The sequence below is a fragment of the Lontra canadensis genome, unplaced genomic scaffold (assembly GCF_010015895.1).
Source record: "Lontra canadensis isolate GAN:19392208 unplaced genomic scaffold, GSC_riverotter_1.0 scaffold20, whole genome shotgun sequence".
In the NCBI taxonomy this organism is placed as follows: Eukaryota; Metazoa; Chordata; class Mammalia; order Carnivora; family Mustelidae; genus Lontra; species Lontra canadensis.
Window position 1 is genome coordinate 7,533,899 of NW_022631014.1, and position 16,381 is coordinate 7,550,279.

The 16,381-nt window shown below is 41.2% G+C and overlaps 1 long non-coding RNA gene across 1 annotated transcript in view; it reads left to right on the plus strand.

The window, feature by feature from the left end:
• LOC116869664 overlaps positions 1-16,381 on the plus strand; it is a 338,580-nt gene that overhangs the window by 24,571 nt on the left and 297,628 nt on the right. The window contains exon 2 of the long non-coding RNA XR_004383083.1: positions 6,266-6,345. This is a non-coding gene — a long non-coding RNA (uncharacterized LOC116869664). The remainder of the gene's footprint in view (positions 1-6,265; positions 6,346-16,381) is intronic.

Sequence of the window (16,381 nt, forward strand, 5' to 3'; positions counted from 1 at the left end):
TCCACGGGGAATAAAGGTAGTGTCAAAAACTTCTGGTCATTGTTCAGAGCATCTCCAAAGCAGAGAAGAACCAGGTATGGAGATAGCAGGATGACTTTTCCAATGTTGATGAGGGGATCACTTGGAGTCATGACTGGTGGTAGGGGACTGGGTAGACCAAGAGGTATGGCCAGAGAAGAGTGAGTTCCAGATTTTGAGCTAGTTCTACCCGGTGACTTTGGCCATCGCCATTCTAGAGTGTCTTTGTAATGGAATATGAGTAAGAGGAAACATCAGCATTTTTTAGTCACAAATGGGACTTCAGAAACTAGCAATAAATGCTTTCTGAGCACTCAAATGTGAATAGCAGTTTTGTCAGAATTCATATCTTTAGATAGTGGAGGAGGATTCAATACAGTTAATAAAAACTATTCAGCAATTTCATTGCTATGAAGTATGTTTCATTTGAGTTTTGATTGTCGTAAATATCTTGCTAGTTAAATCCGAAGCAGGACTATAACTTTGAGATTTGATGTTGGAAGAGAATATATTGAGGTGAAATTTTTCTCCAGAACTTCAGTGTTGTTCCTTCAAAGGAAAATCTGTAGTTATTAGGAGCAATTGATTTTATTGTTTATTGATTCCTCTTTTTAATGACATTGACAGAAGGGTTTTGGTCATGATTAACAAGATAAGGCCAATAAAGCCGACTCAGATAAGCCTTGACTTTTGTATGAATCACTGCTGTATTTAGGTTTTGTGTCACACACATCCTGCGTTGAATTCAGATGGCCACCTGCTTGCTAGGATCCCAAATATGGGCAAATATTTAAATTCTCTGAGCTTTATTTCTTTATTTGTAAATTATGGGTGATGTCTTACTGCATTAATGATGGGCCAAGAGTAATATATATATATTTAAAAGATTTTACTTATTTATTTGAGAGAGAGAGAGGGATTATGAGCAGGGAGAGGCGCAGAAGGACAAGCAGACTCCCCGCTGAGCAAGGAGCCCCATGATACAGGGCTCCATCCCAGGACCCTAAGATCATGACACGGGCAGAGGCTTAACCCACTGAGCCACCCAGGTGCTCCAAGGCTAATAGTAACATATTTAAAGGAGTTTACACAGAGTAGGCCCTCAATGAATGTCAGCTGTAGTTTTATATTCATGGCCCAATTTTGAAATCACTCTTATTTCAGCATTTAGAGGGAACCGTGTATGTGGCTATAGTAAAAAAAAAAAAAAAAAAAAAAAAGGCAATAGCAAATATTGGACAGGATATGGAAACACTGGAACCCTCATACATTGCTGGTGGGATTTTAATATAGTACAGCCACTTTGGATAACAGTCTGGCATTTTAAAAAAATGTTAAACATAGATTTACCATATGACCCAGAAATTCTACTTCCAGGAATCTACCCAAGTGAAATGAAAATATGTTTACAAAAAGCTTGTGTGCCAATGTTCATAGAAGCATTATTCTTAATAGACAAAACAACTGTCCATCAACTGGTGAATAGATAAATTGTAATAGATCTATACAATGATCTATACCGTCTGGCAACGAAAAGGAATGAAGTACTGCTCTTTGCTACACCATGGATGAGCCTCCAACACAATATGCTAAATGCAAGAGGATAGAAACAAAAGATCACATACTGTATGATTCCATTTATATAGCATTGCCATAAAAGGCAAATCTGTAGAGACAGCGAGTAGATTAGAAGTTGACTAGCTCTGGCAGGGGGTGCCAGTGGGGAACTGCACATGGGCTCGAGGTTTCTCTTTGGAAATCGTCTAAAATTAGACAGTGATGATGAGTGCACAGCTCTGTACATTTACCCAAAATCATTGCATTGAACGCTGAATTCCATAGCATGTAAATTACAACTCACTGGTTGCTATTGTTTAAATAAAGCATGAACTGTAAAGCATTTCTTAAGATTTGGATTATTTCTGGGTAGATTCTCATTGTTGTGAGATGAGGACGATCAGTGAAACACCGTTTCACTCTCTGACTTGAGGTGGATTCTGGAGCTATCGTGGAATGCTTCAGCTTTCTCAACTCAGTAGGGGACGCTTTGGCTTTTCAGGACAGCAAGCTGACCCTCCTGGAACTAATAGCCTGCAGGCACCAGCTGAGGATAGTAACATCTGAAAACAATAGAAAGTCCAGTCAGTAAATGCAAATCAATACCCCTGGCTGATGATTCCTTGTAAGTAAAAAGAGATTTTTAAGATGGAGTGTCTTGACTCTAGCCATTAAACTTCTCATTCACCAGTTCTTCATTAAATGCCTGTCTTAACCGGGACAATTGAGTCTAAGATATCAGACATTTTTGAGTTATGGAGATCACCTGCATCATTTTTGGCCTTGGGCACAGGATAAAAGGAGCTGAATTGAATATTCCCCCAGAAAGTGATGTAAGGAGAGGTAATTGACAGCACTTGGAAGATACCATCTTAGAACGACGGCCATAGATGTGGTTATGGAAGTGCAAGCGTATTCGAGAAGACACACCAAGTCCCACAACACCAAGTTGTGTTCAAATTCTAGGGACCTCCTTCAGGCATCAGGTTTAAGACATACGTGTGTGTTTGCGTGTGTGTGAGAGAGAGAATTCTCTGACCTTATTTTTTGAAAATGGGAATTGCTTGACACATAGTTATAGGACTATGTAGTTCCATCATAAATAAATAGAAAGTGCAGAGACTTGGGTGTGATGATTTGTTTCTTTTGTAGGGATCTCATTGTGGAGATGCTATCCTAGCGTTCTCCTGGCCGACAGAAGAACACATGAACTTCATCAGACTTCTTTGGTTGGTAGTAAACAAGCTGAGGAGTCTAAGGAATAGAAGACATTCCAAAGTTGCTGCCCCAGCAGCAACAAACAAAGAAAAACAACTCCGGTTTCTCAGTGTGCAATGCAAGGATCGTGGGTAGCAAAATCACTTTGTGGGGAGGGAGAGTGGGAAGTGTGGGCATCTTATTAAAAAATTAGACATGTGAGTGACTACTATGCCATGAGACAGCAGTGAATAAAAGAGACCAAGATCCCTGCTTCATAGAGTGCTTGTTCTACTAAATTGTTACCCAACAGTAGGCCCTGAACCAACAGCATCTCCTTTACTTGGGTACATAGAAATGTACAGTTCCTGGCCTTACGTTCAACCTACCTAACAAATCAGAAACTTTGAGGATGCAGCTTGACCATACAGGCCCTGACAAGCCCTCTAGGTGTTGACACAGGGTGTTTGAGAAGCACTCTCCAAGGGTAGGGTTTCTCAACCTCAGCGCTGTTGACATTTTGGACTGGAAAATTCTTTGTTGCCGGGCTGTCCTGAGCAGTACAGGATTTTTAGCACAGAGATGCGAAGTAGCTATCCACCCTCATTCTGATGATAAAACTGTCTCTAGACAGTGTGAACTGTCCCGGGGGGGCGGGGGCAGAATTATCCCAGGTGAGAATCAGTGCCTTAGGGCAAGGCTGTTCAAGATGGTCTGCTGACTGGTACTATTAGCATTACTTTAATCAAATCTTTTAGGAGTGAAGTGAGGAATCCACATTTTAAAAAATCCTTCTGGTGATTCTCATGCTGCTAAGGTTGAAGAACCACCATCCTGGTGGAAGAGATAGACACTTGTAAATCATTCAGAGCAAATAGTATACATCACTCATGGAACATCTTTCAGAAGGATAGGGAAGATAGGGAAGGAGGACAAGGTATTTCTAGGAAGGGGGGTGTCATTTAAATAATATAGTCATATAGAAGTTGTCATTGAGAAGGTGACTGATCAAAGAGTAAAGGACGCGATGAGCAAGTGAAGAGAGAAGGGGAAGAATGCTCCAGGCATGGAGAAGGGAAAGAGCAAAGGCCCTGGGGGCAGGCAGGTATATGTCTAGTAGGTTCAGAAGCTAGCAGGTGGCCCAGGGTGACCAAGTGGAGGAGTTTGGGAGGAAAGTAGTTAGAAAACAAGTAAGAGAAATAATGAATGAATGAATGTTTGTGGCCTTGACTTCTGTATATACAAGCTATGTGGTTTTGAGTATATTCTTGTATATTCTGTGGTCTCTTTGGACCTCAGCTTTCTCTTTTATAAACCAGAATGAGGGACACCTGGGTGGCACAGTCAGGCATCTGCCTTCAGCTTGGGTCATGGTCCCAGGGTCCTGGGATTGAGTCCTGCATCTGGGTCCTTGCTTAGCAGGGAGCCTACTTCTCCCTCTCCCTCTGCCTGCTGCTTCCCCTTCCTGTGTTCTCCCTCTCTCTGACAAATAAATAGATAAAATCTTAAAAAAAAAAAAAAAGGCAGAATGAAAACTTGTTCCATAAAGGTTTGCTCTGAAAAATACAATGCTCAAAGACGGTAAACTTTTGAGAGATTTGGCAGGTTACATTGCTTATATTATGTGATCAATAAATATTACATGTGTTATAAAAAATAAAGCCTAGAAAAATTTAGATCTACCATATCTGAATCTCTGTGATGGGGACTGACTGGTAATGTGCACTTGTAGGAAGTCCTGCCAAGTGATTCTTGACTATGTACACTATTTTGAGACCCTTTATTTTGCTCATATACAGTATTTGTATCTTGGTCCCCAGGGAGGATTTCAGATGCCTTGGAAGTAGAATTTTCCAGGTGTGAATATTCACACGTACGTTTCCAAGGCCTTCCTAAGAAGAGACCAAATTGTAGACCAATATGGCATGCTCAGGGGATTACATTGAGAGGCCTTTAACTTCATGGTGAAGCTTCCTGGGGTGACCATTCAGAAGATGACTCCAGGGTAACAAATCCCTTTTTGGTTTACTCCAGCCAATGACAATATTAAGAAACAGAAATACTTCCTGATCCGCTGTGCAATGAAAATATCTGTGAGGTAAATAAGGTATTATGTCCATGATGAGGTTGGTGTAGTTATCCAAGCAAAAGTTTCCTTGTACCCAGTTATCTAAGTTTTTGTTTGTTTGCTTGCTTGTACTCAACTCACCTCTCCCTGACGAGTTGCCTGTCTATGTTGTTATCCTTTGGTAACTTAATATGATCACCTTGAACTTCTGTAACATCTTTCCTTTTAAGGGTTCAGTGTTTGGGGCCATTTTCAGTTTTTAAAAATAAGCTATTCTTCAATATGTTACTCTCTGGTTATTTTGCTCCACCTTATTTGCCTTCGGGAAACTCACAGATTAAATCTTACCAAATCTTCAAGCTGCTGTGATTTGAACTGCTAGGTTTTTGTGCCTTAATTTCCCCTCTGTGAGTTCAAGAGGTCGGACATAGTCTGAGGCAACACTTAAGGAGTCTGTATCTTCGAGAAGCAATTGGATTAGTTGGGTTGAATCTCTTTCCTTTTTTTCCACATTGAAATGATGGGGTGGGAGAGTGTCAAGATGAGTTTTAAATTGATTTATTTGGTAGATAAAATGCACCCAAGCTGAAGAGGTAATACCTTCTCATTATTTAGTGGCTGAGCTGCACCTGAGAGTTCATGATGATGCCAAGAATGGAAGGGAAAGCACCCAGGTTTGTTCACTTAATTCACACACACACGGGATAAGTATTATAATTTAGTTGTGATCCTCAGTAAGATACATACCCAAGCAATGTAAGGATATACAAACAATCAAGGATGTTGCAGTTTGTCTTTTATCTACTGGACTGTCATTACTTTCAATGCCTTCTCTTTGCAGGCCCCTGCCGTATTTATCACACCTCCCATTTCACAGACTGGAGAGCTGAGGATTAAGGATATTTTGGTCCATTCCAATGCTTTTGTGAACTTTCACCTTCCAAGATTAGGCACACCACTCACCAAACTTTTTTCCCACTATGTGTCTGCCAAGAAACATTTTCAATGAAAATTGCTCCTGAGATTGTCACAAGCAAGGGGAGCAGGAGAGGGAGAATCAGGCTTCCGTCTGAGCAGGGAGCCCGATGCGGGGCTTCACCTAGGTGGGACCCATGACCCGAGCACCCAGGCAGGACCCATGACCCGAGAGGAAGATAGACGCTTAAGGGCTAAGACTCCCAGGTGCCCCTGCTTTCCTCAACTTTGACATTTAAGGCTTCAAGCGAGGCAGTCAGGCTTGGTTTGAGATTTAGCAAAGGGGCTTGGTGATTTCTTCCCATTATGACAAGGATAAACTTGTCACATCATGGAAATCCTGGAAAAGGAGGTATTGTGGAGAAGCAGACGAAGACCTGGAGTAATGAAATCTACTTTTTTCCTGCATTGTTGCTTGAGACTCCTAACTCAAGGTGTTTGTTATTGCAGAATCCTGCCTATTACCATGAAGTGACGGTCACCCATCCTTTTCACCTAGTAGAAGTGATCTCAGGATCTACAGAGGAGAGGTATGTGTTCAGAGGTACTCCTTTTAAACTCCTTAATACTCTTACTAGAAGCTACATTCCGTAATTCCCTTTGTAATCCGCCTTATCTGGCTTCTGGAGCATTTATTTTGATTAATCACTTTGATCTACGGTAATAATTTCTTGCCAGGAAAAACTCCGAGGAAAGAATTGATGTGCTGTTTTATGTTGAACTATCTCCTGAAGGAGCCGTGGGTTAAATAGCTTGGAGTCTGTTGAAGGTGGGGAAGCGAGTTGACATTGATAGAAGGGAGGGTGGATACTGGGAGGGAGGCATTTTGTGTTAGAGCTCTATGATAAAATATGAACTGAGTTTTTCTTACAACTCCCATGTAGTTACAATAAACAGTTTAACATTAAAATGACTGTAGGCATCCTTTCATTGTATTCAGTTGGAAGTGAAACAAAACAGTTTTCTCACTTTAGAGGATTTTGGTTTCAAACTGTGATATTTTGGCTGTTCTAAAAAGATTTAGAAATCTAAATTTTGGGGGGGTGTTTACCAGGTCCTACAAAATCCTAAATTCAACTGATATCCATCTGCTAAATCATAAAATTTTCCAGGGTGAAATAGCAAAAGATAATAAAATCTGAAACCTGAGCTTTATATATTTGGGATTAGGGGTGGGAGGGCTCCGAAGTTTAGATTCGATGATTGCAAACTTCTGTGAAGAGACCAGAGAGTAAATAATCTAGGCTCCGTGGGTCGTATGACTTCCCTTACTCAATCCTACCTTCATTGTAGAAGCAAAGCAGTTTTAGACCATATATGAGTGAATGAGTGCAGACACGGAAATCTGATCTTGACAGTCTTACATGTCCTGAAATTTTATTTTGCTTTTTGTGTTTTGTTTCATGGTTTTGTTTTCATGCTCAGCTGAAAGGCTAGATTTGCGCTTAGGTTGTAGTTTGCCGGCCCCTGCTTTCGATTGCTAAAACAAGGCAAGGTCTCCTGCCAATCTCTGCTTACTTTGTACTCATTAACACTGGAAATCTGCTATTCTCACATTCTAGTAATGCTTTCCCAAGAAGAACTGGGTGCAAGGTAGGGGGAGTAGTGCCTCATGGGGTCGGGCAGCGTCTCTTCAGCTATGCCTTGTGGGAGAAGGAAGGAGCGTCCACTATTGAAGACACCTGGGGCATCCTGGCTGTTGATGGTGCCTGGGTAGTTCTGCCTTCCCAGCCAGTGGCCTTTCACCTGCTTTCACCTTCGTGGAGGCTTGTTCTAGCTCTTAACCCAGTTATCAGAACTTTAGGGAGTTGTAAGCTTGGCAGCTGCTTTTTAACATAACAGAAGGTCATGAGGCAGAAGGTTTCTTTATATTCTGTTTTTATTGCTTCTCTGTGATTAAAGGGTTTGATTTCAAACACTTGGCAAGGATTGGTTGAACATGGATCTGCTTCAATGTAGGCAAACACAAGTGTAAGAAACTAACAAACCCATCGACCCCCGCCTCCATCCTTTATTCTCTACACATAATAGACAAATCTATTGGGGCATGATAATTGAACAAAAAGAATTCTTGACAAAGGAAATAACTGTAAGCAGTCCTCAGATATTCTCTTAAAATCACTGAAGCTTTCTCTAAATAATACACTTCCTGAATATTGAGAATAAGACTATATTTAGAAATTAAAAGCATTGCTTCCTTGTATGAACCAGTAATGTGCTGTGTGACCTTAGACAGGTTATTTCATCTCTCTGTACCTGAGTAAAATGAAGAACTTGAGCCATGTGAATTCAAGGGGCTTCCTGTGTACACGTAGAAAGATGAGCTAGTAGAGAATAGGGTGTAAGATTTTCATAATCATGAAGTAGAAGAACATTATTTTCTCACCATGGTGTTGCAGGCTTAGTTGTGTTCCTCCAAAACTAATATATTGAAGTCCTAACTTCTCAGTACCTCAGAATGGGACCATATTTGGAAACCGGGCTTTGAAAGAGGCATTTAAGGTTAAGTGAGTTCACATGGGTGTTCCAGGTGACAATATTTGGAGATAGGCCTTCAAAGAGGGGATTCAAGGAGACCAGTAGGGTGGGGTCTTAATCCAGTAAGACTGGTGTTATTAGCGACTAGAGATATGCTAGGACCAGGTGAAGGGCATGACCAAAGAAAGCTTCTTGCAAGCCAAGGGGACTGACCTCAGGAAGAAGTCAGAACTACTTAACACCTTGATATTCTAGCCTCTAGAACTTTGAGAACTAAATCTCTCTCTTTTTTTTTAAAGATTTATTTATTTATTTGGCAGATAGAGATCACAAGTAGGCAGAGAGGCAGGCAGAGAGAGAGAGGAGGAAGCAGGCTCTCTGCCGAGCAGAGAACCCAATGCGGGGCTCGATCCCAGCATCCTGAGATTATGACCTGAGCCAAAGGCAGAGGCTTTAACCCACTGAGCCACCCAGGTGCCCTGAGAACTAAATCTCTTAAGTCAGCCAGTCTGTGGTATTTTGTTAGAACAACCTTAGCACACTAATATATGTGGTATTGCAAAGGATGCGTATAGGGGCGCCATCCCTGAGCTGACCTCATGAAGCGGGAGAAGGAGTGAGAACTTCATTCCCTCCCTATTCCTTGTTCCATGTCGCTCATGGTCTGGAGCACAGAATGGGGTTTTTGAAAGCTGAGGTGATTGGATTGTGTGGACCCTACTGGCATTCTTTAGGGGAAAAATGCTCAGGGTTCTGGATATCAGTAAAAGATAAAATCTTAATCTGTTGTGAGTGTATTTTTCATATGTCTTAGAATTCAGAATTACACTTAATTCTTCTATTTGCCACGTACTTATTTCATACCATTATCGATCTAGAGAAGCAGGTCCCAGATGTCTTAGTCTGACTCTTTCATGCTCTTCAGTCATCGAGGACCTCCAGGCTCTTTTATATGTGGCTTATGGCTATAGATATTTACCATATTAGAAACTAAAAATGAGAAATTTGCTTATTGCTTCAGTTAGATTAAGCCTTTTAAGTTAATGTAAAATTTTTTATGGAAAAGGGATTTTCCCAAAGCAAACATGGTGAGAAGCGTAAACTTTTCTCCACATTTTTGTTAACTTTTAGTGTCTGTCTTAGTAGAAGGTAGCTGGATTCCCCTATCTGCTTCTGCCTTCAAGCCTTCGTGATGTCCCTTATACCAGGTTCCAGAAAACTGCAGTATACACAAGAGCATGAGAAAAGCAAGTGCCAACTAGTATTAGGAGAAAAGTAGTTAATATTTCGCAGATATCCTGTGCAGCCCCATCTGGACTCGCTAGATCAGTTTGAGAACCTCTGATACGGTAGTAGAAGAGGAAAAAGGTGGTGTATGGTTTCTCTAGGAAAACTTGATTATCAGGCACCTGGGTGGCTCAGTCAGGTAAGCATCTGCCTTTGACTCCGGTCATGATCCGGGAGTCCCAGGATGCAGCCCTGTATCCAGCTTCCTGCTCAGCGGGGAGTCTGCTTCTGCCTCTGACCTTTCTCCCTCTGGCACTTATGCTCTCTCACTTCCTCTTTCAAATAAGTAAAATCTTCAGTAAAAAAAAATAATAATAATAAATAATAAAACTTGATTACCTTCTCTGTGGACCAGGCACAGACTTCTCCCTGGGGTTGCCTTTTTAAAATTGTGACCTAAAAATGATTGTCAACTGCACACTTTTAAAAATGTAAGTGAACAAGTCAAAATGAGTGTGACTCCCAGTGTAGGACACAAGTGGCCCTGCACGGCTTAAAGGTATGGCTGAAAAGAAGAGAAATGAAGGCAAAGAAGAACTGGTGCTTGTGACCCACAGGGCCCATAAGGCGCGGTGGGGTTTTTTCATTTTGTTTTTTGCACTTGCTCTAGATGTACATTTACGATCTGTCTCTACCAGTCACGTGTTTGAGGGTCACTAGAGACTACAGTGTTCTTTTAAAAAGCTAAGGCAGAGAATTAGAGCTGGGTATGGCTTTTCACCTTACAAATGAGAAAGTGAATGTCCAGATAGGTTAGATGCAGTGCTCAGGATTACCCAACTAAGAAATCCGGCACTTGAAATAGGAAAGACTTTGATTTTATATGATACTGTGCTGTACCTGTACTATTGTCCTCAGCCAGCTTAGCATCTCCCGCTGAAGGTAATTATGAACTAAATCAGAGAATACAGAGTTCCCAGGGTGGTCACTCAGACGTGTAGAGACTCAGGAAGGTTGCAGTCAAGTGAGAAACATACTAGGACTTCGGTGGTTTTGGGGCCAGCTGTGTTGGGAGGGATTGGAGGAGAACACTAATTAGCCACAGTGGAAGGAACACTTTGGGAGAAGGCATGGAGTGCCATAACCTCGTGGGGCGCCTGGATGGCCCAGTTGGTGAAGTGTCTACCTCTGGGTCAGGTCATGATCTCAGGGTCCTGAGATTGAGCCCCACATCGGGCTCCCTGCTCAAGAGGGAGTCATCTTCTTCTCTCTGTCTCTCTCTCAAATAAAATCTTGAAAAAAAATAGCCTTGTGAATACCAGGGGTGGGGTGGGTTGGGGGGTGGTACGCGGCGGCAAGTGGGGAGGTTGTTGGGGAATAAGGAGCAAGGAGGCTGAGGAATGGTATGGTGGCAGCTATACCTGTATGAATCCAAACTTCCATTTGTGAGGTGCCTCATCTAACAGGGGTGACACCTAAGGGGCCTGTATCCAGAGCTTGGCAAGGATTCCTCTCAAGATTTTGGTCATTTAACTCCATCGATGAACCAGCTGAGCTAACCAGCCACAGATGTTTTGTTTACAACCAGAGGAATTCATGTGAGGTTGGTGATGACATTTCCCTGTCTCTAAAATGCTGATAGTTAAACAGTGATACTGTGAGCAGCTTTTGGAATCTCTATCCTGAGAGGCAGTTCTTAAGTGTAATGGTTTAATGGTCATTTAGCATGATGGGCCTTTGGAGTGTAATATCATTTGCCTGCCAGTTAAAATGAACGCTTCTCCGTGGGAAGTCAAAGATCATGTCAGCATAACTTGGGTTAGGTGAAGGAGCGCATCAAGATATGAATGCTAAAATAGAGAACAGGGAATAAAATCTCCTATATGCCTCGCCTGTTCATAAATCCAGTGTAATTAAAGAACAAAACTAATTCCTACTAAATGGGAAGTGCGCTCTGAATTGGTGAAAACTTTGACTTATTTTGAAAGAATGATATTTTATTATCTTGTCTACTGTTCTCCAATCCTCAGCCTAATCCTTTTCTAATCTAATTTGTTGATAAGGTTGAGGTTACCTCCATAATAGAAGCTGAACTTCTTGCCCACCCTGAAGCTTCAGTGTCCCTACTCTTCTGGTTGGTATGGACAAATGAGGTGTGCTTCCTGTTGTTTGGGACCAGTCCCACATTCTTAGGCTCTTGGTGGGAACTGTCCCCAGGTCAAGGACCTCATTCCCTCAGTTGACCTATCTTTGTCCTCTTCTCTTTGATCCATCTACCCACAGACTGTGTTTTTTATCAAAAAACATTTTACCCGCCCCATACATAACTTCAAGGTATGCATACAGTCACGGACACGCCGACTGTCCCTTCGGTAGCTGCGTTTTCATGCTCGTGGTACTGTGGGGACTGGAAATGGTCACAGCCACGTTCTTGGCTCTGTTGCCAGGTTCACCATCTTTCTTGGTGTTTGCTCTTCCTTGCCTGTCTGGGCTTGGTGGTCTGCCCTCTGGCTCATGCCCCATGCTCCGTGGGCATCATGGGCAGTGTCACCTGTACCCACCTTTTCATAAGCATCTTACACTGCCTTTAAATCTATACCTTCAGCCCTGCTCTTTCCTTTAAGCTCCAGAGCCAGATACTCAACTGAGAATTGTCCGTGTCTACCTCAAACTCACCATCTCAAACCCAGACTTCAACATTGTCCTCCGTTGTTGCCAGTCACAGCTGCTGTCCTCAGCATCCTGGTGCAGGGGTCCGTGAGATATAGGCAGTTGGCCAAATCTAGCCTGTACATAGTTCCATAAGTGATTTATTGGAACATACCCATTTTTTTTAACATTTTCAAGGGGACCAAGTGCCCTGCAAAAATATATTTAAATCTGATCCTTTACAGAAGGAGTCTGCCAGTTCCTGTCCCAGAGTGGCAAAACCATTTGAAGGGCATGATAAAACCCATAGGTGGGTACTATCTCCAGAGCTGTTTATTCAGAGACGAGAATTTGCGTTTCTAACAAGTTCCCAGGTAATGCTGGTCCAGAAGCGCCCTTGAGCAGATTCAGAACAATGTTCTCAATTACATTGTCATTCACTTCGATCTCCCAAATGAGTTTTAGTTTCTCCTCTCCAACCAATCTACTCACTGAAATGATTTTTCAGAAATACACATTTACCTATAATGTGACAAGTTCCCTGGGACTTGTGGGTATCATCACCTCAAACCAGGTATGGCTCCCAATAAAAGGAAAAAGGAGCCACAATAGTTAACAGCCGGAGCTGTCTTTATTTTCTATCAAGCACATGACAGCATTAATGCACGGAACGGATTCCTCACAATGACCCAGTGTGGTAGGAACTTTTATTAATTCCATTTTCACAGCAGACTGAGATTCAGTGACAAGGTCCTGGGGCCGGCAGGTAGTAGAGTCAGAATTTGAACCCAAGCAGTCTGGCTGAGAAGCCTATGCTCTTCCGAATCTTTTATCGCCCCTCACTCAACCCCTGTCCTGACCTTAGTTTTGTTACTTTAATAAGTACAATTGGAAACCTAGATACATTCTCCTGTGCTAATAGTGCCTCTACAACTATAAAATCAAAGTGAATACAAAGACACAATTCCAATAAAATCTAAGTTAACGTTACATTGATGTTCCACATGATGCTGAATATTTTACTGAATATTAATTGTCTTTTGCAACATGAATTGGTATCTGTTTGCTACAGAGAGGCTCTTGTGAGTTCAACCTAACTGCAGCCTGAGGCATGTTCTGTTATTACATTTCTTTTTCAAACTCCTCTGAAACCATTTTTACACAATAATATAATAATTTGCCTGAATGTGCATTACAAATATGACGTTGACCTCCTTTCCTCTCATTAAACTTTCTAGATAGTGGGACTTGCCACCCACACCAGCAAAAGGAAAGCATTGGCTCTGAATCCTAGAGGGATTTTATGTTTTCAGGTGGTTAGCCACAGACCCTTGTTTGAGGAACCCTGAAGTGGAGCTCCTAGGCTATTATCCAAAGCCCTTCTTCACACGGGATCCCAGAACAACCGTCCTTCTTCCCTCCCACTACTTTCTTGTCCGTTTAGTTTCCTCAGTACTAAATTGTCTATAAGTTGAGGTGGTCAGTGGCTTGCTTCATTCCTTCTAAGCCTTGGTAGGAACTCTTCTCTGAAGGACGCTTCCAGCTCTCAAGCCCACCCCTTAGATCCACTGTACTCCAGAGCCCTATTCATCCATTAAAATTCCACTTGAGCACAGACCTGTCATAAACCATCAAAATGACCTCTGTGTAGTGAAACCAATGACTCCATAATGCCTGGCAAGGTCCTCATGAACCACCTCCTGTCCTATACCATGGTTCGAGGTGGGCTCCATGAGGTCTAAACAAGATTTTGGAAATAGGCTTTGTGAGGAAAAACTTGAAAAGCCAGGAGCAACAAGGAAGGGGTTTTGTGGGGCCACTAACTTCCCCTCACCCCCCAAGCTGTGCTGCTGGGCCGCAGTACTTGCTGGCTTCCCACTGGGGGGTTAAGTTCCAAATGGAGTCTTCCCCGGCTGCTATTCCTTTTTCAGGGAAAGCTTGAGGGAGCATCTTTCTCAGGGGAGGAATAATCAGACATGCTTGGCAGCGGGCAGACTGGATTTTAAAGTAGTAGCTATTTGTAGGGTTGTCCTGGGAAGTCACCTGTCCAGCATCTGGATACCTTCAAATCTGTGGGAAGTTGCTTATCCCTCCTGTGGGAGAAAGGGAGCATGCTGAGGTCGGGTCATTGGTCCCAGTGGAGGCTGACTTTGGGTGCAGTCCCTGTCAATGGCTAAAGGGGGACCTGGCTCAACATCCAGGCAACTCGGAATTTGAGCTCTGTGTAGTTTTCGGATCTTCTTGCTCACTTCTCTGCCCTCATAGTGTTCTGGTCCTGTCGGGTCTTCAGTGGCCCATTCAACTTTGGAAATTCCTCAAAGAAAAAATGTACAAAGATAACAAAGGAATGTGTAGAGGCTTGAGATTTTTCCATTGACTACCACTGAAATCAAATTGAACACCAGGCAGATTTCCAAGTCAAGTGTCAAGTAATGATTCCCTATTGAGAGCGAAGTAGTCAACGGTGAGATTATAGGAGCCTATTGAAGCGATCAGAGATTGACAACTCATCTCTACTGAGGAAAGTGCAATTCTATATCTCTGGATGGGTTATACAGAAAATAGGGCTTGATAGGGGTGTTGTAAGAACTATCAAATTAAACTAATTTTGCTGGGCCATGTTAGCACTGAAAATTCAGTCTTTTCAATGCTGATTCAGTAACAGTATAAAATGCATGTGTTACATGTGGGTATTTGCCTCTTTTAAAATATATCCCGATACTGTCTGGATGTAGAAAATCAAGGTTTTTGAAATCAAAATAATTCATTTAATATACAACAAGATTGGAAGACACTTTGGGAACACATCTATAACAAATGATTGCATACTTCGTGCTGAATGCACTTTTAAGGCTGATAAAGCTTTCAAAAAGTAGATCGCTGTCAAAATACTTCATATGTTAATACCATTTGTGGCTACTTTCCATTTCTGTTTCTGTGAAGCAAGAAATCAATACTCTTATCTCCCTTTTTTAACCCTTTATACTGTATAGTCCTTTATTCACTTGAGTAGATGCTATTTTAAATGCCTTGCAGTATACTTAAATCACTAATTGCAATTGTTTGCATATGATTTTTTCATAATATTAAGTTGGCTTGTAAATCTGATCCACTTTGTCATTTGTGTGCATTATTTTTATATACTGGAAAAATCTTATATGAGGCGCAGAGTGCATGTATAGAATTCAGAATATGTGGCTCTTACATAAATATGAATCTAACTTAAACCAAATAAAATGCTTTATGATCCTTATGACATTTAATTTAACATTTCTTTTAATTAGATAATTATAAATGCTCAAAATGAAAATTTTGGAAAGGGGGGGAAATAAAGATGAGTCACTCAAAAAAGATTCCAGCTTTCTAGAATGTACCCATACAGCTTAATGTCTTCTCTCTAAATTAGCATTGTATAAGCCAGAATAAGCAATTCTCTACACAATAACCTGTTGTCTGTCATTAAATATCAGAAATTTTTTTTTCATGTCTAGATAATCATCTGTTTTACAGAGGCATGGTAGTGTATACTAACTACTCCTTTTGGTAGACTTAAAAATATTTTTAATTTTTGTATCTTAGGAAAAACAAAAAACATAGTATGTATTTATCATGATTATTCCTTTAGGATGGCTTCTTAGAATTGGAACTACCAGATCACTAAGTCAAAAGAGGAGCTTCATTCGTATTGATGAAGTGTTTTTCAGAGAAGGTAGATGAATTTACATTGCTATCAGTGTATTAAATTATTCAGTTTAGTATAAGATTATATAATTTTTAAAAGTACCATTTGGTAAGCCATCTTTGCCTTCTGCTGTGAGATACATTGTCCTTCTGTCTACTCTTGGTTTCTGTATTTGGTTCCATAGATGCATCTGTTGATCCCTTAATTATTATAATTTTATAACCTTTAATAATTGAGGGAGTCAGCCCCTCTCATTAATCCCTTTGTTGTTTCAGAATTTTCGTGGTTAGTCAAACCTGCCTACTTTTTCTTATTTGAAGGTTTGATTTAAATTTGAATAGTTCAGGGAAACTTGTTATCGTGGTATTCCGTTTCTCCAATCCAGAGTGGATTGGCCTTTCTACTTACCTCTGTGGTTGTCCATACGTATATTTATACACATATAAATATATTTATTTTAAATATTATATATGTGTGTGTGTGTGTGTGTGTGTGTGTGTGTATTTTTCTCCCCATCATCTTGGAAACCT